We start from the raw sequence: 23493 nt of genomic DNA on the forward strand, positions 1-23493 counted from the left end.
CAAATCAGACCCGAAATTATCTACTGCTTTTTAATTCACTTAATACAATTTCATGCATATTATTATATTGCACGATTATAAAATTTTTTTATGTTCCTAACATATTATTTTATTGGATCTATAATAAAAATTATAGTATTGATTATGTTTTTATTAGGGGTATGAGTGAGATTAGAAGTTAGTTTTATTAAAATTAGATTTAAATTTATTAATAGGAAAATATAGTATTTTTTGTAAATATATGGTTTTTACCGTACAAAATAAAATTGTCATTGTCTAATTAAATTCGCGATTAAACATTTTAAGGGATCTTTGTTAAAAAACCGCAAATGCAACTTTGCCCTTGGTGAATAAAAGTTAAATGAATTAATATTTTAAGTTAGAGCTTTTTTGTGGCTTTGTGGTAAGAGCTTTGACTTTGCAACCACAGATTACAAGCTCAGTCTCCTGTGGACTGAATCGACAGTATAAGTTTCCACTTGAATCAAACAAACTTGACAAATTCCAAACAAATAACATCTCTCGATGAGAAGAGATTTTAAAACTTTTAATTCTTTTTTTTAATATTTATTTAAAAAAATATGGTCACATAGCTTATTGTCACATTATTTAGCGCATCATATTTTTTGTGTTTTTTTCTGTGTTTTTCTTTTAATTATTGGTATGCACTGGAGATGGATCAAATCAGGACCCGAAACGTTTGATACTACAGTAGACATTTTTCGCCACTAATAATTAATTATTGGATGGATGCCGAAGAACAACTTTATCATATATTTATATATATATATATATATATATATATATAATAATGGGTAGTGCTGCCCTAGGGCAGGTCCGTGAGCTGAATTAAACTCCAACTCGCTTCAGGGAAGAATAGTGTGAGAGGTTTCCCATTGCCATTTCACACCGCAGTGCCCGATATGGGCTTATTTTCAATTGGAAACATATTTTTTATCTATATTTTCAATTGAAAATGGACATCGCGCTGCCCGATGTCAGATTGCCATAGCGAGGATTCGAACGCGCGACCCTGTCCATACAAAGTCAACGCGTTAATTACGACGAATCTATATATATATATATTGTTATATAATTACAATTATATAAAAAAATGACAATTCAACTAATCCCGTAATTATAAATATCGTATCATCTCTTTGTCATCCTTTGATCCTTTTACTTAGAAAACTTCTACTGTTTCATATTAATAAAAGATAAAAATCTGACGATGAAATGAATTCTTTCTTTCATCATAATGCGACGTTAATAATATTTCTGTTATGCTTTTTTACACAGAAATATTGTCTTTCGCTTTATAATTAGCAAGTTTGTAATTATTCACGTCATACTACTGTAATGGAATTATTATGAAAACAAAGAAATATGATATTTATTTCTTTTGTCTCATATACGAGGTAAAGAGAAAAATGTACTTATTGGAGAGGAAAATATCATCTATATCTACATATTATTAAATTTTTTACATTAATAAAATAATAATTGCATAAATAGTAGCCAAAATTTGTTTGTTAATTTTCCAGTTAGCTGGGAGAAAAGAGTGAGCGTAAGTTTCACACGCGATTGAAGTAAATTTTTGCTATCGTACGAGATATCATATAACAATTTTGAATGATGTTTATTAGTACACTCGTTTTGTACAAATTTGTTAATGTCAACCATTATACATATTTCTATATTATTAAATTCTAAGTTATATATTTATACTAGCAATAAGAATAATTATAATATTTGAAAACAATAATATAATTAAAGCCATACTTCAAATATGACATGATCGGTTTGTCATTGTAATTAGCATTTAGGACTTGAATCTTCATTAGATAATAAAAGTAATTGCTAATTAATAAATTCTATAATATTCGTTCACACAGTGGATTATGTTAAATAACGCCTAAAGAATTAATGTTTTCATAATTCCACTCATCATGTTATTGTGTTTGAAGAACTTTATGTAATTAACATTAACATACATTCGAGTGCTTGTGTTTTTTTGTTTACTTTTTTGGCGATACAATCTCATTTTTTGAGCAGCTGCAATATCTGTCTTGCCTATACAAATATTTTATTAAATTTAATAATTTAATTCAATTTGAATAAACTTACGTTTCGTACACGGCGCAGATGTTTCATTTGTTTTATTATTTTATATTATAATTATTTACGGCGGACAGGGTAAAATATTCTTCTGATTTAGGTATTCCTTAATCAAGATTTGTATCAAGATTTGTACTCCGATGTAATCTTAAAACCTATGACATTCCGATATAATGCTCATCGGTGACGCATACAACGTACGTCGGTACACATACAACGAAAGATTTCTATTCACTCGACACTACGACTAATCACAATTGACCCTTATAGAGATGATTTCATCGAGAGCAAACGACAAACAGTTCGGGCGTAACGCAACTTCCGTTGCATTTTCATATATTCACTCTCTAGTCGCGCCTAAAGAAGTTTTACTTCAAAAAGTAATTTCAATGGTAATTTGAACATTTGTCTACATGTGGATACTGTCCTTAAATATGAATGATTGGTCATAAAATAAAAATATTAGGAGGTCAAATATCTCCCTTCCGCTTTTTTGCTCTTGGTTTATAATACGAAAAGGCGGAAGGGAGATATTTGACAACCTTATATATAAGAAGAGGGCGTGTGTCACTACCGTGCACACCTCGAGGACGGTTGTGACATGCATGAAAACAGTTTGATTTATAACGACTCTTGTTGTCAAAAATATGTAATACAACACAACATAATAATTTAAAACATAATTTTTTAAGTGATTCAAAAAATATTTGTGATTTTTTTTTGTATTGCGAAGAAGACAATAATGGGCTTGTGTGCAAACAAACATACTACATCTTGCTTTCTTTTAGACCCTATGTCATAATCTGTGCAGTTTAACTGTTATGGCGAATGTCACTACGGTACCCCCTGGTCTGACACAACCGTACCCAGTCTCTCCTATATCGCATTATCATTTTTGCTTGTAGCTTCATTCTGCTATTTTTCATAATAAAAAATAGCAGTATATTAATGTTATCTAATACACCTGGTACATATCCCATTTCTCCATCCTCCCACGTCATTCTTTCAAATTTTATATTTAATTGCGCGAAATATGTTTCCCAAAAGTACTATGTAAATTTGCTTTATGTGTGACATTACCATGTAACGTTCGTTTTTGCGTACTCTGCACAAACACATTTGTTTTCTTTTTATACCGTTGCCTACTGTAAGAGATGTAAATTCATACATATTATATGGATGCCGTGGTGTAACGTCTTTCCGGAATCATACATTAAATAGAGTTCAACTGAAATGTAAAAGCTTTGAGCACCGAGCTAGCTCTATAATAGAGGACGAAATGTAACTAAATATGTGATGGACGAGCTCTAATGGATGGACTTTTATGAAAGTCGAATTAATTATTTAGCCGATGAAAAGTTAGAGCGTTTCTGGGAACCATCGACGATGCTAATTTATTATTGATTGCTGTTGCCAACCCGGGGATATCATTTATTTCATTTCATTTAACATGTTCTGTGGAACTTTATATTTCTCTTATTAAAAACTTCAAAAACATGAATGTGTGATGTTCCATGATTTATCATTTTTATCAACGTATTTTGTGGAAATATTCTTAAAATGTATGTTTATAAAATGCAAAATGCTTTTTATAAATAATATTCAACTATATTTTTGGATAATGATTTTACGATTGCTATCAAAATTATGTACTAAATGTGTTTCTTCCAATCGTTGTCAATATCTGCTTAGATTTTTCTTGGATTCACTAAAATCTGGTTTTTATAATCTATTATATGAAAATAAGTCGAGTTTTCCTTCCTGACGATATAACTCCAGAACGCACGAACCGATTTCGACGATTTTGCATTCGTTGGAAAGGTCCCGGACTCCGTAAAGTTTATAGCAAAGAAAATTGGAAAAAGTTTTCAACAGAAAAGCGGAAAACACTTTTTCTTTTTTCACATACAGCGTCATCTCTGATACTTAGCATGTACTACAAACTAATATTTTTTTATTGACTGCTACTCATATGTTTGACTCACTGTTCTCTGCTCAGTTAATTTCATGTGACAAACCGGCATTGTGTTATTTGTTTCCTAACATTTCAATTGAAAACTATCAAATCAATCACCTGTTTTGTGCAATTTTAATTTAATTTCAACAGCAGGAAATTTTATTCTTCATCTTTTAATCACCAAACAAAATGTTACATAAAGTGAAACCATCTGGTGGTGAAACGGAGTTCGCCCGGTTTGCTAGTTTTTAATATAAGTTTAATCTAATTCTAATATAATTTCAAGATATTCTGTACATAATTTTGTTATTCAGTCTTTTTATAACATTTCTTAACTAAATATATTTGATAGTGGGCGGGGCACAAACGTCCAATTTGACTTTGAGTTATCATACTGTCTAAACTAAGTGATCTATATCACAATATATAATACGAATCACGCAATTAACTATCAAAATATGATTAGTAAAACTCCCTCAATTAATTCATTATTGTAGAAATGTTTTTTTGCTGTTTTCCAAAAATTTGACACCTGGTTCTTCTTGCTCTAAAGGCGGTGTAAAATGAGACATTTTACAATACATAATTAAAATTCATGTGTGTTTTATAGAGATAACACTGTAAATAACCTTGAACTAGTATTTCATTAGAAATATTTATCAGCAGGGTTGGAACAACTATTCATTTAATTCATCTCTTGTAAAATAGCTTTATTAACTCAATTCCCTTCTTTATTTACTTTTTTTTAATGTTTACATCTTTTGCCAGAATAAAAGCTTAATTGGTCCTTTTTACCTTATTGTATAAGCTTTTATAGAGGTTATATAAAAAACTGCTGAATCTATCTTAAAATTAACAATACATCTTATAAAATAATTAAATAAGGTGTACTTATTAATTATATTAAGGTCTAGTAAACTAAACAACAGTGCTCACAATAAAAAGAAACTAACAACGATAAAAATACTTTTGTATTTTTAAAAATTGCCGTTTATTTTCCGATAGGAACGTCGTACTAATCAAGGTTATGGTTGGTTATATATCTTTTTTTTTCTTGTTTTTGAGACACGGTGGTGCTTTTTATCCACGGACCTTTAAAACTCGATCTACCCTAAATGAATAAAAATATGAAAGTGACAAACTAAAGACAAATTCCCTCAAATATATATTTTTTCCACGAACATTATAATGATATTTAATTTCTTTTATAAAGTTAGAATTGATTGAAAATGGTTTTAAATAGAATGCAAAATAGCTTACAATTATTCTTGTTTCTATACCAAGTAATTATAGAAACAATAACTGAAACAACAGTTCATCAAAATCCAAAATTATGTTTCAGGGTTCTATAAGAAAATATCGGAAATACCATTTAATCAAGAATCTCATAACGACTACACAAACTGTATCCCAATGTTCCATGAATAAATTCCGTAACCAATTCATTTTATCAACTCAATCTTCTACATCCTAACTAAGTCAGCTATTGTCTTCCAAAGTGGTATTCATTGCGTATCTCGAGTAATAAATCTCATAACGAAAAAGACTTGAAATATCTTCGGAATTCCGAAAGTCGAATGAAATCGATTTCCAATTTCATCTTGCGCCCGATACGAGAATTCGCGCGGGAGATATATTTCAAGAGAAAAAGGTCGCGTCGCCTTGTGAGGAAAACAACGACCGGGCGATCGAGCATTGCACGTGAAACACGGACACCTATGACGGGCGGAAGAGATACCTCCTTTCAAAACGTCGTGAGGTATAGGATCGCAGACGAGGGTTTCATCATAGCTTTGTGCTGATATTTTAGTTTTAATTGTTTGTTAGACAATTTATTTATATTGAAAACTTACTTTACTTTATCTGTAAAATTACTTTTAGTATTTGTTCAAAAATAGAAAATGAAACTTTTTGCATATCTTTACGTTTCAGAGGTTTCTGAACATTTAGGCATACCTTAGAAACATTGGATGTGTATGTATGTGTGAATACAATTTCTCGTCTACGTTTTCGGGAGCACGGATCAACCGATTTGAATGATTCAAAGAAACATTCGATTCAACGATAGGGAGACGTGCTAATTAGTTTATGGCAAAGGCTGGTCCACTCGTTTCGGAGATATGGAGCAAAAAGTGCAGAAAATGGCAACTCGATTTTGCGAGAACCGCCGGGCATCGAGCCTTAAGGCAAATTTCTAGAACTTCCCGTAACAAAAATTATTTTTTTTTTTAAAAAATAATTTTTTTCACAAACTGAAAAAAATAAATTGAAGAAATTTTAAATTTTTGAAAAAAATGAATTTTTGGAAAAAAAAACTTTTGGATTTTTTTTTAAATATTTTGTTAATTTTGAACCTTTTTTCAAGGCAATTGCACTGCTTTAGCTGCTAACGGACAAACGATGTTACGAAATCCATAGAAATGTAAACAAAATTGATACACATTATTAAAATCTCTATGATATATCTGATAATTTGATGTTCATATGTCTGTAATGATCATTTTTGACCGCCAAATGGCAATTCCGAAACCGCTAATCCTGCCTGCCCAAAAAAATTATTCAGTTCTTCATCTTGTCTATACAAGAAAAGTGTTTTTTGAATTACATATTAAGATCAGATACTCCGTTTCCTTAAAACCTTAGTTACCGTTTTTGGCACTTTTTGCCTTGTTTCTTCGCAAGATAAGCACGTCTCCTTATCAATACGAATAGAATGCTTTTTGAATTATTCAAATAAGTTCATTGGTGTTTCCGAAATCGTTGACGAAAATTTGTATCCGCACACACACACACAAACATCCATTTTTTCTAAGGTATGCCAAAATTTTCAGAAACGTAAAATATATAAAATTTTTCATTTTCGAATTTTTTGCGATTACTATAACTTACCCTACGGGAAGCTAAAAAAAATTTTGGTTCGTTTTGACTAGAACACGTGCTGATTAGTTTTTTGCAAAGGCTGTTCTAGCCGTTTTGGAGACACGGGGAAAAGGGCATGAACAGCAGTTTTTAGGAGAACATCAAAACAAGCAGTAAGTTTTTTGAATCATTCAAATCGGATGCTTAGTTCTCTCAAAAACTGCCATTTTTTGTAAATCTAGCTCTGTATCTTTTGTACATCTAGCTCTTTATCATACAAATTTAATGCTTTTGGATAATTCAAATCAAATACTTTTTTCTCTCAAAAATTTGATATCTTTTTCTGCACTCTTTGCTTCGTATCTTCGTAACGGCAGGACCTGCCTTTGCCAAAAACTAATCAGCACATCTTCCTATCAATAGGAATAGAATGTTTTTTGAAACATTCAAATCGGTTGATCCGTGCGCTCGAAAACGTGGACTTGACGAAAAAATGCTCACACACAAAACACATACACACATACATCCATTTTTTCTGAGGTGTGCCAAAATGTTCAGAAACCTTCAAAACGTCGGGAATGAAATGCAAACATTTTCATTTTGGATTTTCGGCCCATTACTATAACTACTCTACGGGAAGTTAATAAAGAATATTTTAAATATATGTTATATATTAAATTATGTTAAAATGGCAAATGGTTTTTCATTTACTAAAATGTATAGAATTTATTTTAGAAGAGAAAAGTTGAATAAATTAACGTTTTTGGTTAAAGTAGTAAAACATTTATAGATGCCGGGATATCAAACCCCGTTTTTTTAATGAAATAATTTCATTTCGAAGGGTTTTAGTAAGCGCCCGCATTCGTGTCAAAAAATTAAATGAACAAATTAAAAGAGATAACTACAATACTGATAATTACAGCAATATTATTTATTTCAAATGAGTATCTTTATAATACAATTTGCTCATTTTTTGGCTGTAATACGCGCGTTATAGATTCGTAACCACAAATAATATTTTTTTTTGTCAATCAAAACTTTATTAAAGCTTTATAATACAAAATTGTTGAGGTTTATATAAAACAAAAATTAAACCTAAATACAAAAATATAAATGTAAATTATAAACAGAATATTAACAAAATAAAATTACAAAATATTGAAATAATAATATTATAAGAAATAATATGAAAAAAAATTAAAATCACAATTACAATATATTCCAATATTATTACAAAATCTTCATCCTCCAATAACTGTGAATTTCTCTATTTCTTCTAATGATTAATACTATTTATTCCGAATGAGTCTCTTTATGATACGATTTGCTCATTATTGGCTTCAGTACTCGTTTGGATTCGTAACCACAAATAAAAAATAAAATAAATTAAAATCATAAAAACGTCAATTGCAATATTTCATAAGTTTTCTATTTTTTATAATGTTATAATACTATTTATTCCAAATAAGTTCACCTGTATGATCTCTGCGTATTATTTGGCTTTAATAATCACCTGGATTCATAACCAAAAATAATAAAATGAAATAAATTTAAAGTGACTAATACAATATAGCATAACATTATTATATAATCTTTATCCTTCAATAGTGACGAACTTCTTTCATTCTTCTAATGATTAATACTATTTATTCCGAATGAGTCTCTTTGACGATACGATTTGCTAATTATTGGCTTCAGTACTCGTCTGGATTCATAACTATAAATAAAAAGAAAAATAAATTAAAAACATAGAAACGTCAATTATGATACTCAGTTAGTCTATTTTTATAATTATAATACTATTAATTCATAGTGATAACTTTTATAATACAATTTGCTCATTTTTGGCTGTAATAAGCGCCTGGATTCGTAACTACAACTAATAAGTAAAAAATGAAAAAAAAATCAGAGTCTCAATTACAATATAGCAAAACATTATTACATAATCTTTATATCCTCCAATAGCGGTAAATTTCTCTATTTGTTATAATGATTAATTCTATTTTTTCCGAATGAGTTTCCGAAATTTCTCTTTGTAATACGATTTGCTCACCATTAGATTTAGTAAGAACTTGGATTCATAACCCCAAATAAAAAGTCAAATAAAATAAAAACATAAACACGTCAATTGCAATACTTCATAAGTTCTCTTTTTTTTAATGAGAATACTATTAATTCCACCTTTATGATATCTGCTCATTATTTAGCTTTAATAATCGCCTGTATTCATAACTAAAAATAATAAAATAAAATAAATAAATTCAAAATGACAATTACACAATTGCAATACATTGCAATTACATAATCTTTATAGTTTAATAGTGGCGAATTTCTTTCATTCTTATAATGATTAATACTAATTATTCCGAATGAGTCCCCTTATGATACGATTTGCTCATTATTGGCTTCAGTACTCGTCTGGATTCGTCACCACAAATAACAAGTAAAATAAATTAAAAACACAAAAATGTCAATTACGATACTCAGTTAGTCTGTTTTATAATGATAATACTATTTATTCATAGTGAGTACCTTTATAATACAATTTGCTCATTTTTGGCTGTAATAAGCGCATGATGGATTCGTAACAACAAAAATAATAAAATGAGAAAAATAAATTTAAAGTCACAATTACAATATAGCTCAATATTATTACATAATCTTTATCCTCCAACAGCTTTGAATTTCTTTATTTCTTCTAATGATTAATACTATTTATTCCGAATGAGTCCCTTTATAATACGATTTGCTCGTTATTCGTTCCGCTCCGTGCTCTCGTCCTTCTTTGATATGCCTTACTATCCTCTTCTCGGGAGGGAGAGGACTTATTGATTTCTGCAATTCGCCCTTCGTTACGTACTTGGAGCGTACAACAAAGTACTCGATGGTGGACGAGCAAATAACTTATTCTAGCCTTATGTTAGGGGAATTGGATGAAATAAGGAAATACCATTGCCTCAATCATTGTTTATTTTTTCCTATTCGAGATCCGGCACGCCTCGGAAATAAATTTCATTCCAAGATGATGATTCGTTTCCTATAAATTTTGGGCAGAGTGAAAGAAGTTTGTAATTAGAAATAAGTTACTTTTTATATTCATTGTAGAAAGGTTATATGTCAACTTATCTAATAATAATTCCTGAAGATCGCAATTTTATTTCAAAAATTGTAATTTTGTGGTATAGAAATAATGATTATGAATAAACTTTGATATAAAGTTAAAATTTACATTTACATTTACCATGACGATATTGTTTTTATGATCCATGCAAAGGTGACTCGAATTTCCACAATGTAATACAGAAGTTTTCTTGCTTTGGATTCATAGTCCTTATAATACATATGTGTTTACTTTAGGACATATATTACACTACATGGACTCCTAGTCCTCATATATTTTCCGTTGTATATAGTGCACAAAACATAGAAATCACTGTGACGTCATTTGTTGAGCGTTGCCGACAATCGCGGATCTCCCGATTGATTAAAGGATCGATTCTGCCGCATAACAGAAAAATGTTATGGCAAGGCCACTTTGCGCTCCAACTTCCATACATTATGCTACTGAATCATACTGAATACTGTCAAAATGTCATGTATTTGCTGTGCATTCAGGCGTTTTACACATAAACTGCAACGTTACTCGTATGTTATGGAGCTGAGTCAGAAAGACCCTGTTATCTAAGATCATTTTTTGACATTTGTGCGGTTTTTAGTTTAGGTTTTCTATCTGACAACCTGAGAAATACGTTCTTCATAACATGGCCTTGCCATAACATTTTTTTATTATGCGGCAGGATCGGTCCCTAAATGTCATATGTCATACGTTACGTGCCTAACATAGACCTTATAATTTATAAAACGATTTTAACAGGTGCATTCGATTTTATGCACATTTATTTAACAGGTTTATAAGAAAATTACATATATCAAATTCTGATAGGATAGGGCGAGGCACAAGGGTCCAATTATAGATAATCTAGGGGGCAAACAATTCTAATATCTTTATTTTTAATAAACTTTTTCATTCCCATTTTTTATAAAAATCACACTGTATATAACCTTGATCTAGTACTTCGTCTGAAATATTCATCAGCAGAGTTGGAATAATTATTATTAATTAAATTAATAAAATTAATCTCTTGCTGCTTTCTTGAACTTAAATTATTTTTTATTTATTATTTTCTTATTGATATACCTTTGTCAGTGTAAAGGCTTAGTTGCTCTTTTTACCCCATTTTTCATTTATAGAAGTTACATAATTATTTCTTGCTTATTTCGCAAAGTCTTTACTTTAAGTTAATTTACTTTTAATTGCTGAAAAATATTACGCTTCATTATATTTTTACCATAATTTTATAGCATTCACTGTTTTCTCTTGCGTGAAAATTTTCATAAAACCCCAAACGAAAAACGATTAATTTTAATTATCCGCGGCTTACTGAAAGTCGTTAATCTTTCTTAAGATTTTAAGGGCACGAAACAATCTTTTTCTTACTAAATATAATTACACAACAATGATGCGTTACAAAAAGTTTCATTATAGGGTCTAATTTTTTTTTGCAGAAGCCGAAATGTCGGAAATCTACCAGGATTTTCCAATTGGAAAAAAGCTCTAAAACTGATAATCAATGTTTATTTAAATTTAGTAAATGATACATTAATAAGGTGTATTTATAGATAGATATATTTTACATAAATAAATATTAGATAGATGGATATTAGAAAGATATTAGATAGAAGGATGGATGGATTTTAGATAGATCTGAGATAGATAGATGGATGTATATTAGATGTATACTAGATAGATATAAGGTGGAAGGATATTAGATAGATATGAGATGCATAGATGAATATTAGATAGATTGATATATATTGGATAGATAATCAATGGATTCAAGATAGTTAGATATATTATGAGATGGATAATGGATGGATATTGGGTAGATAGATGGACGGATTTTTTATTTATACATGTTTTTTTTTATTTTTGTAAAAATGTAAATCAAGGTTTATTTAAATTTAGTAAATTATATATTTATAAGGTGTATTTATAGATAGATATATTTTACATAAATAAATATTAGATAGATGGATATTAGAAAGATATTAGATAGAAGGATGGATGGATCTTAGATAGATATGAGATAGATATATGGATGGATATTAGATGTATACTAGATAGATATAAGGTGGAAGGATATTAGATAGATATGAGATACATAGATGAATATTAGATAGATTGATATATATTGGATAGATAATCAATGGATTCAAGATAGTTAGATATATTATGAGAGATGGACGGATTTTTTATTTATACATGTTTTTTACATTTTTGAAAAAAATGTGAATCAACGAATTTACTGAGCTTTTTCATCATTGATAATACTTTTTATCCGTCAGTCATAAAAGGGCTTGTGATTCAAAGCGCTTCGTCAGCGTTTTGGCACGTTCGTCTATTTATTATATCTCGTGAAACAAATTTAACGAATGTGTTTCTTTTGACTTTATTTTATGGCCTCGTTTATTTTTTTCTCTTCGCGGTATATTAAACTGAACATTCCTACGCGAATATCTCGCATTTGTCTAAGTTTGCGATGTAATTGCAAGTGAAATTTACATGTAGTAAATTTCAGTTCTTTCAATTATATTCTTAACTTTCTCATTGTATCTTATCAGGGTAGATCTAAGGCTTTTGTTTCATGGTCGTTAAATAGGTTATTCCAGTACTATAGTATTATTTGCAATTAGGTTATCTAACCATAATTTGGCGTAGGTATTATCTTTGAACTAGTACTGTATTTGTAAATATTTTAGATAAAACGATTCTCTTGAATGCTAAATCGTTGATGAATATCATTGTGTTCAATCATGTGAATATTTTGATGAGGTTTTAAAAAAATATTGCAGATTAATTAAAAATGTACTGGTTTAATTTGTGTTAAAGTTAGTTCTACTATATTTTCAAACGTATTTTTGTCGATATTGTTTACTAATCTTAAAATGTTTTCTCACAGTTTTTTAATCAATTTGACTAACCCGTTTTAGTAGATTATTTATAACTTTTATATATGTTTTTATCAAGCCTTCAATGAGACCCATCAACTCTCTCATTCAGTCTTTTTTTATTTATATCTTAGGTTTAATTATTTTATAGTCATGTTATACTAACACATGTATTTTCTTTATTCTTACAGGAATTGCATCGGACGAAATCGGAATAATCGATTAAGGGGATTGGTGTACTAATTTTTTGAGGTATTTATACAATAATTTATGCTATGTTTCACAATTGTAATTGGATTTTTTGCAAATTGGATTTCAAATAACTCTGAAAACTATTTGCTTATTTTTTTTGCTGAAAAAGTAAAAATTTTGCAAATGGTTTCAACATTTATACCTTAAGCTTCTTACACAACTACTTATATATATATATATATATATATATATATATATATATATATATATATAACATATTTACATATTTTTTCAACTGTTTTTTTTTCCTTTCATTATTGCATTCGATAAGGCTTATATTGGTTGTTTTATTCCCTAGATACAACCCCCATTTGAACTTCACTACTTTACCAGTGCTTCAAAACATAACTATCTTTCTACAAATCGATAAAAAATAATTGAAAGATAAATTTACTAATAATTTTTATTCTTTGATGAATAAAATTATTTATTTTTCATGTATTATGAAATAGCAAAGAATTATTATTTGCTTATTTCGAAAATATTTTTTTAGAATCAAATGAGAAATGAAAATTCCTTCTACATAATAATGTCAAAAATATACTAACTTTTATTAGTTGTGAAATATTAGAACCTGCTTTTATCAAAGAAATAATCTGATATTACACAATATTATATTATGCAATACATATTAATTATCCCATCGTTATAGCAATGGAAATAATTACATTGCATCTAAATCCGTTCTGAATCTATAATCCTTTGTAAGATCTACGGTCTGATGAGAAAGCCCTTTGTGTGTTCAAATTAAACGTCGTTACTTTAACATTCACAGATAAATTAAATTATTTCATTATATTTATAGGTAAATAAATTATAATATAAATTTAAATTCCCATACCTGGAAACAATTGTTAAATGAATACAATTAGGTTGTATGTTGTAATTCTGAAATTTTATTCATTTCTAAAATTTATTTTTAATTTATTCAATTTTAATTGAACTTGAAATCTGTTCAACTTTTAATGATAACTCAAACTAATAAAATACTGTAAAACCCCTTTTAGACTTTTCGTTTACAGGAATCATTTCCAGTGGCAAAATATGCGAGAAATTACTTATATATGGACTTAAAGATTTGTTTGAAATTTCTTTTTTTATGGCAAAATATGTGCATTGAGTAATTAATTTTTAACATAATAATAATTTAAAAAATATAAAAAATACATTATAACCTAACGGGATTTGAACCTGTTCATTTTTAATTTTTTATCAAGAATCCGAGTGCAAAATTAGAAGCAAGTGCTTAAATTGACTGTGCTACTGAGATATGTTAACATGGCTACAACTGTACGCCGTCTATTTTTCAAGATTTTATTTACTTTTTATGATTATGTGTACTTTTTATGAAAGTGTGTTTTGACCATCAACTCTATCACCAAGCGAAGTTTCATCAAAATCTCAGAAGAGTAAACCTGAGGTTTTCCTTGTTAGTACAATTTTAAACCTGTAAAGTCAGGTCAAAAGCTTAATTGAAATATGCAAAATAATTTATTTCATAAAAAAGTATGTTTAGAAAACAATTTTTGAACTTATAAATAATTTTGATTATCAACAAAAAGAATTGCGCATATTTATGAGGCGTATGAACAAAGGTAAATTGATATTTTGAAATGCATAAATTTTAGCTAAGTAATATTTTTAATAGTTTGCGAGGCGTTTTAAACTATTTTTCGAAAAATAAACTTATGACATCGTTTGTCAGAACAGAATGATTTATTCTCTGAATAACACGTATGTTTTCCTTTCTTTTAAAAGAATCTTTTCATGGGAAACAGTATCTACCTAGTACCTACAACTTTTTTTAGTGTTTTGTCATTTGGTTAACAGTTTGAGAACATTTGCGTAAATTTTAGCTAACTAATATTTTAATAGCTTGCAAACACGTTTCCAAAACATTTTTCCAAAAATAAATTTTTGACATCGTTTGTGAGAATAGAATGTTATTTGAATTAAACAATTTGCTTGATTGCATTCCCTAAATAATTTGAATGTTTTTTTTTTCTTTTGAAATGAATGGTTCTATGAGAAACAATTTCTACCAACAGCCTTTTGTGTTTGGGTGTTCAAAACACAATGTCATGATGATTCGAGAACATTTGCATAAATTTTAGTTAACTAATATTTTTATTAGCCTACAAAAGAGTTTTCTAAACAATTTTCCAAAAATAAATTTATGACAACGTTTGTGAGAACAGAATGGTATTTAAACCAAACAATTTGCATGATTGCATTCTCTGAATAATTTGAATGTTTTTTTTTCTTTTGAAATGAATGGTTCTATGAGAAACAAATTCTACCAATAATTTTTTTGTGTTTAGGTGTTCAAAACATAATATTACAACGGTTTGAGAACATTTCCCTTTACCATTTTTATAGGTCGCGTTTTGTGCACCATGTTGAAATAAGCTCCGCACGTGTTGGCGCGTGCCTAACTGCTCCCCAATGCAAGGGGTGGAAAACGTGCACCTTTTGAGGTCCGGAAAATCTCTCACGGCAAACACAGCCCCCATGTTTTATAAACATAATTTCTGCAGTCACCTCGTTGTGTTATTGCCCAGATTGCATCATTTTTGCCTTCCGGCCACCTCTCTCTGCCATACAAAAGCTTTTCCTGGGCTAGTTGCCGCAATTATATTGCAGTAATGAGAAAATTGTTTTTCTTTGTATACGTTTCGTAGAATGTGCTTCGTATGCGATGACAAAATAAATTGTAGCTCGCGGCTATAATTAAAATCGTTTGCCAATTGTCTTTGACGACAGATCCCTTTTGATAAAAGATTAAATTTCCTGCTTTTTATATCATCAATGGATAATTTGAATTGCCTTTGTGCATGCATTGCTATTTTATTTAACATTTATACTTTTTAAAACAATGTAAGCGGATTGATACTGCGGAGAATAATCTGATTGTGAAATGATTCTACTAATTATATGATGGTGAAATGGATTTGATTGATTTAGTTTTGTTCTGTTTAAGTAATTATTTAAATTGTTTTGTTTTACTTATTAGTGACTCGTGCATTCATCCTTTTTTTATTATATAGTCATTTTTGCACAAAATTTTAAACGATTTTTTTCCCAAAACAAATTATTTTGTTGAAACAAGCAGAAAGTTCTTTGAATCATTCAAATCAGACGCTTAGTTCTCTTAAAAACTGCGATTTTAGTTAATATTTAGCTCTGTATCTTTGAAGTGGCTTGACTTGCTTTTGCCAAAAACTAATAAACACTTCTCCCAATCAATACAAATTGAATGCTTTTTAGATCATTCAAATCGGATGCTCCGTTTTCTCAAAAACTCGATTTGTATTTTCTGCACTCTTTGCTCCGTATCTCCGTAACGGCTGGACCTGCCTTTGCCAAAAACTAATCAGCACATCACCCTATCAATAGAAATCGAATGTTTTTTAAACCATTGAAATCGAATGATCTGTGCGCCCGAAAACGTGGACGACACACACACACACATCCATTTTTTCTGAGGCATGCCAAAATGTTCAGAAACCTTCAAAACGTCGAGAAATGCAAAAATTTTCAATTTCAATTTTTGGACGATTACAATAACTTACCCTACGGGAAGTTAATTACCCTACGGGAATTTAATAAAATTAGCACATTGGTTTTTTTGACGAATAGTTTTCTCCTTAGAAACTTAATAACAAAATAAGTAAAATATACCCTCTAAACAGTTACATTAGATGAGAGAGGTATAAAAGTTTAATTTCAGGGCAATACTAAAATTGAGAAATTCCGTCAAAGATAAAAAGCCGGGCTGAAAACATTCATAATGCACGTTTCTTGCGATTTTTGTCCTTTCGATTCGAATGTTATTTTATTCCATTGTGCCATGAGTCATTCAGTTAATTACCTTTTATTGTGATCATTGTGTTCAAATCCATTCTTTTCCTAAAAATTCCTAATTTGAGCCTGCCAATCGTTCTAGGTCAAATGTAACTATTGATATAGAGTTTAAATTCAGATAACCTCACTTTACCATACTGCCATGGTCTTTTCTGAATATACTTCATTTTATATTTTTTGGCGTAGATATTTTATTATATATATTAAACTACTCCGAAAGCGGCTAAAGGCGCGCCTCACATCTCAATATATACTGAGCAAAGATTTAAAGACTAATTTCGTAGAAAAATGAACATCAATTTTGAAAAGTTTATTTCATACAAAAGTAATAATTTTTTGTGGTGATTCTGAATTTTACGGTACGGATCTTTCGCCTGAAAGAACAAATTTTATAAAAAATATTCATAGATATCACGGTATTTACGTTATACGATAGTTTTTTTCTAATTTTCTAGAATTTAACGTCAGTAAATTTTACAAATTAAAAAAAAATCACATAGAAAAGCTAAGGTACTTACGATGACTTAATAAATGCTTTCACAATCAGATCCTGTTTCCATTCAATACCTCTTATCGAGTTGATCGTATGATAAGATTTTTTTGATTAAGCCCTTCGTACATTTTATAATCTGATTTGCTCGTTCGTCGCGGATTTATGAGTTGCCGGTGAGAAGAATTTCGCGTTATGAGTTTCCTTGCATTCGTACGTTTCGAATAGAATAGCTCGGGGGAGAAGCAGCATCCGCGTATCCAATCAGAATCTCACGTCGGATTCGCATGATGGGTGCCATGCATGATCTCTAGTATAATCGAATTTTCTCATCCTTGCATGATGTGAACAATGTATTTAATAGAAATTATAAAGACAGATAATAGTATATATACTTTTGAAAATATGTAGTTCGAATATCAGTTAACACTAAATGTTATAGTATAAGGTTGGGACTTTAGTAATTATACTGTCTGAACCAAATGAACTATATCATAACATATAACACACGTATCAAACAACCAACTATCAAAACTATGTTCAGTTGAATTGGCAGTTAATTCCGATTATGCAAATATGTTTATATGTCTTCTGTATTTTGTACAAGTCAAATTAATAACTAGTGGTATATGGCATCGTGTCTTAAGGCAAATTGCTGGAGCTTTATTGTAATGAAATTTTCGAGGAATATTAAATGTTTTCAAATAGATTATTATAAATACTGTCATTTATATATCTTACAGAAATGTAAATTAACTTTAATCAATCGAATTTAAAATTAAGGACATTGTCTGGTATTTAAAATAATTATATAAACTGAATTGCAAAGTTAAAATTATTTATTTGAAGTATATAAGTGAGCTTTAGAACTTTAGCTAGAATTCAAATTAAAATTCAATTTATTTTAGATATTAAAATCAAAACATAAACAGAAAGTTTTTTGAATCATTTAAAACGGATGCTTAATTCTTTCAAAAACAGCCATTTTTTGCACATTCAGCACGATATCTTTAAAACGGCTGGACCTGCCTTTGCCAAAATCCAATCACCACTTCTCCCCGTCATTACGAATAGTATTTTATTTGGATCATTCAAATCGGATGCTCCGTTCTCCGAAAAACTCGATTTCTATTTTTTGCACTCTTTGCTCCATGTCTCTGAAATGGCTGGACCTGCCTTTGCAAAAAACTGATCAGCACATCTCCCTATCAATAGGAATCGATTGTTTTCTGAACCATTCAAATCGGTTGATCCGTGCGCCCGAAAACGTGAACGAAAAAATGCGGACACACACACATCTATTTTTTATGAGGTATGCCAAAATGTTCAGAAACCTTCAAAACGTCGAGAAATGCAAAAATTTTCAATTTCGATTTTTGGACAATTACAATAACTTACCCTACGGGAAGTTAATAATCCATAATTAAAACAATTTAGATGATTTTAGATAGTTATGAAAATTCACTGCAAAAATAATTCGCAATTATGTATGGAGTAGAGCGGGGCACAAAAATCCTAATTGACTATGAGTAATTATATTGTGAAAACCAAATCAATTATATTAGAACGACATATATCAAACAAACATCTATCTGACTTTCTAATTATCTTACTTACCAGCTAATTATTATTAATCATTATTAAAATGTGTTTTTTTTATCTTTATTAAAAATTGGTCACTTGGCGCAAACGGTCATAGCTGTATAATTTAAGTAATGCAAAATATTACTTGGCAATTGCAAAACAAATATAAAACGTCTAATAAATTTTTTGATTGATATAAGAAAGAAAAGATGTACCCGTCTTCCCCATGATGCTCCTAGTATTTTTGTTGTTGAGCAGCGGGTGTTTTAAAAAAGTTAAACTAAAATATATATTCCAGGTAAATCCAGGCAAACTAAAATAGTCCGTGCAAACTCTGTTTTTATAAACAGATTTTTAAAAATATTATATTTACTTTGATTATATCAGTGATTTCCAAAGTGGTTCATGGCAAAGCCCCAGGGGTCCATACAAATATAAAAATCTATATAGATCCATTGGAAGTATTTGAAAGATTTTTTCCAATTTATGAGTTTTGAAGAAATGCTTCCATTGATCTTCCCTATTTTCCTTAATGTGGTTATTTTGGCTACATCGCATATATTTATCGATGTTGGGTTCAGATATCTCTCAAATGATATCGATTCGAAGTTGTACAGTAACCATCCAGTATCGTTGTATACAAGTAGTTAGAGCCATCAAGGGAATAGTGGAAAAGCGTCCCCAGCAGAACTGCATTTTATATGAGTTCATTACACAGAGCTGGGTCCAATTTAGTTTTAGCAAACGTTTGCACAAATGCTGACTCACTGTCGTACAATACGACATTCATTGGTGACAAATTCCAATAAATGAAGTACATTTCCTTTGATGACATATTGGAAGGAAATATTTACGAAATTATATTTTATTATAAAGATAAGAATGAAAAATATTTATAATATATGACTCGTATTAGTAGTTTTTACTTGAATGACATTGTGCAAGTATTTCATGTTATGCTGGGATCTCTCAATGGCGAACGACATGTTTCTGATAATACGAGATTTTCAAAATTGAAGAAGGCACGATTTTGCACATTTTAGCCAAAAAATACAATAAAGCTACTAAACAACTAATGGAGCCAACAAAAACCACAGATGTTCAGAGGTGATAAATGAAATCGGTACTATGTTAATTAAAAATTCAAAAGATTGATGTTAGTTTTTTTTAGTTGTGAACACTTTTGTTTAGTTTACGAGACTTTAATATTGATACGAGATCAAATGTAATTTTCAAATATACGTTATTAAATTGTTTTACAAGATGTATTGTTCTTTTTATGTTATCTTCAAGAGTTTTTTTCATATGACCTCCATAAAAGCTTGCATGTTAAAAGGACCAACTGAACCTTTACCCTGACTAAGAAGTAAACATTAAAAAATATTAAATAAAAAATTTAATTCAATTTTAAATAAATAGTTATTCCAACAATTCTGATGATTATTTCTGAATACCAGATCAAGTTTGTATACAGTGTTCTTTATAATAAATGTACCCATTAATTAATATTTTGCATTACTTAAATTATACAGCTATTACCGTTTGTTCTTGATATACTACTCCAAACATAGTATCAGTGTATTTTTTTGTATGAGATCTGTGTGGTATGAATTTAAAAAAATGCTTCTTTGAATATCCTCAACGTATACTCCTTGTCTATGGTATACTCATATGGAAATTAATTATAATTAAAGTAATTATTTAGCAAACACAAATTAATAAAATTATTAATTTTGTTATGTATTCTTTAGAACTAACAATAAGTAAAAATTGTCATCGTAGTTTACCAATCGATTAGATATCATATATTGCCATTTCATGGTAGCATATTATTCTTTTTTATAGAATTCAGAACGCAGCTCAGCTATAACTCAATACATTAAATGATATCCTTAAATCCATTTAAGTACGTCTTAAGCTTCGGACTGGCAGAATATCCATCATAAATCCCCTGCTGTTATTTATTTCTAGCACCATTTCTTCTAAATGTATCTTGGGATTCGCACTTGTATCATGCCAATACGATCCATATCTTTTTTGCACCAATTAGTTCATTAATAATAAAATTAAACTTATTAATAAAATTAATAAGCGGAAAAACATTCAATAGATTTATATTGTTTGATTAAAAATAATTTTATTAGTTCATGCATTAAAAATCATGGAAAATTATCTGAAAGCTCTTGCAAAAAAAATTGCAAAATATAAGTATGCAAGCCATAGAGCGAGAAGCTATTCGTGAATGTTATCTGGATGAAAATTAATTCTTATCAGCTCCTTGTATATAATATCTATAGACAACTTAGCCACGAAGTGATTAATGAATTATTTAAAAACAAAATGCAAATGCGAGATATCTATGAATTTATTCAGATCATTGAATATATAGAATTGTTTTCCAATTTTTTAAATCTTTCGATCAGTTATAGAGATCTATATATATAATCAAATTGCTTAAATTATAAGACACACATTTTTGGCATAATTATATGCTAATATTGTTTTATTTTTTATAATTGATTTCATTTTGCATTAATGCTAGTTTGGTGTTCGACTTCGACCTGGACCAGCTAGATATCAGACAGTGATTTCAGGGATTAGGTTTTTACTTGAGATTTAATTTCTAAAGTATGATATCAAGTAAAAATTGCCGTCTTTAATTACCATTGCAGCAAAAATAATTTAATCCAAAAATATTAATTAGGTACGAAAAAACTAGAAATGACAACTACTAGAAAGGACAAAATTTTATGTAAGTTAAATAAAAAAAATCGTTAGTATTTATGACTTACGGACTCTCCAAATGCGGTAAAAAGAAATGTTTGGGGGTAAAAAGTATATATTTTTAATTGATATTTAACAGTTATCTGTATGGGGGTGAATTCTCTTCGCCATTGGGTAATATCTTTGATGATTAAAAAAGCGCCCCAACCACTCATTTAATATCGTGCCTTTGTATAAATATAACTTTCATATTTTTGGTTGATTGCGAAATGAAGATTCTCACAAATTAATTTTAGAAAAGATGACACTTAATAAATAAAAAACTAGTGGTGGAACTTTCCGCACCAAAAATTAAATTGTTTAAAGCAGATTTTTTTTTTAACTGAAAAAAATAATTTTTGAGAATTTTGAAATTTAAAAAAAAAACTTTTTCGAAAATAAACATTATTTTGAATTATTTTGGAATGTTTGAACTTTCTATTCGAAGCAATCACACTGCTATAGCTGCATAGAGACGAAATACCGAAGCGCGTAAGCGCCCGGTGCAGTCTAACGAACAAACAATGTTAAGGAACCCATAGAAATATAAACAAAATTTATACTTCATATTAAAATCTCTATAAAAATCCAAACATTTGATGTGTATATGTCTAAAGATCACTTTTGACCGCCAAATGGTATTTTTTTACTTTTGTTACTCGATCTCCGAAACCGCTAGAACGGCCTCACCAAAAATTTAATCAGTTCTTCATTTTGTCAATACAGGTAAAATGTTTTTTGAATTATTAGATAAAATGTTACGCTTCGTTCTCTTAAAAATTGAGTTCCTGTTTTTCTCACTTTTTGCCCCGTATCTTCGAAACGGCTGTACTTGCCTTGTCAAAACTAATCAGCACGTCCTCTTATCAATGAGAGTTGAATGTTTTTTTGAGACATTCGTTGAACCGTGTTCTCGAAATCGTCGACGAAAATTTATACGCGAACATAAACACACACACATCCATTTTTTCTAAGATATGCCAAAATGTTCAGAAACCTCTGAAACGTAAGGATATATACAAATTTCCATTTTCGATTTTTTGCGGGTACTATAACTTACACTACGGGAAGTTAATAAAATACTTTGCGTATGATATTTTCCATGAAAGTGATAAATCATCAGTATTTATGGCATTAAAAGCAGTGGTGTTGTGCTAATATTTTTTTTGCCGGAACGCTAAAATTTAAAATCCGGTTCATAAACCGGTTCAAAAAATTTGATATATTTCGATAAGAACTCACAAATCTAATATATTGACTTTTTATATAATTAACTCTATTATACAAAGCTAGTCTATACATTAAATTGTACAAGTACGAGGGAATCATTGAGTACATTATTTATATTCTTCAATTACATTAATCATATTTATTCTGGTATTATTTGTATTCATTAATACCTACAGGTATTTATTATGATATAAAAGTACTCAAGATTTATTACAATACTTTATAAGACTTAACCTAATAATATGATAGATAACTTATTACCTATCATACTATATTATTGTATATCATCGATAAATATCTATTACCTATCATACCGTGAGATATCTATACCGTCATTAACTTATTATATACCCTACATACCTTTTAC

General features: G+C 29.3%; 1 protein-coding gene across 1 annotated transcript in view; it reads left to right on the forward strand.

Annotated features, from left to right (window-relative positions):
• Positions 1 to 23493, forward strand: part of LOC113384389 (kazrin-like) — a 387846-nt gene that overhangs the window by 53541 nt on the left and 310812 nt on the right. The window contains exon 2 of the mRNA XM_026622105.1: positions 13135 to 13195. The gene's annotated coding sequence lies outside the window, so the exon portion shown is untranslated. The remainder of the gene's footprint in view (positions 1 to 13134; positions 13196 to 23493) is intronic.

This window comes from Ctenocephalides felis, unplaced genomic scaffold (genome assembly GCF_003426905.1).
Source record: "Ctenocephalides felis isolate EL2017-DRISC unplaced genomic scaffold, ASM342690v1 CF-g0.4_SCAFFOLD_03571, whole genome shotgun sequence".
NCBI classification, from domain to species: Eukaryota; Metazoa; Arthropoda; class Insecta; order Siphonaptera; family Pulicidae; genus Ctenocephalides; species Ctenocephalides felis.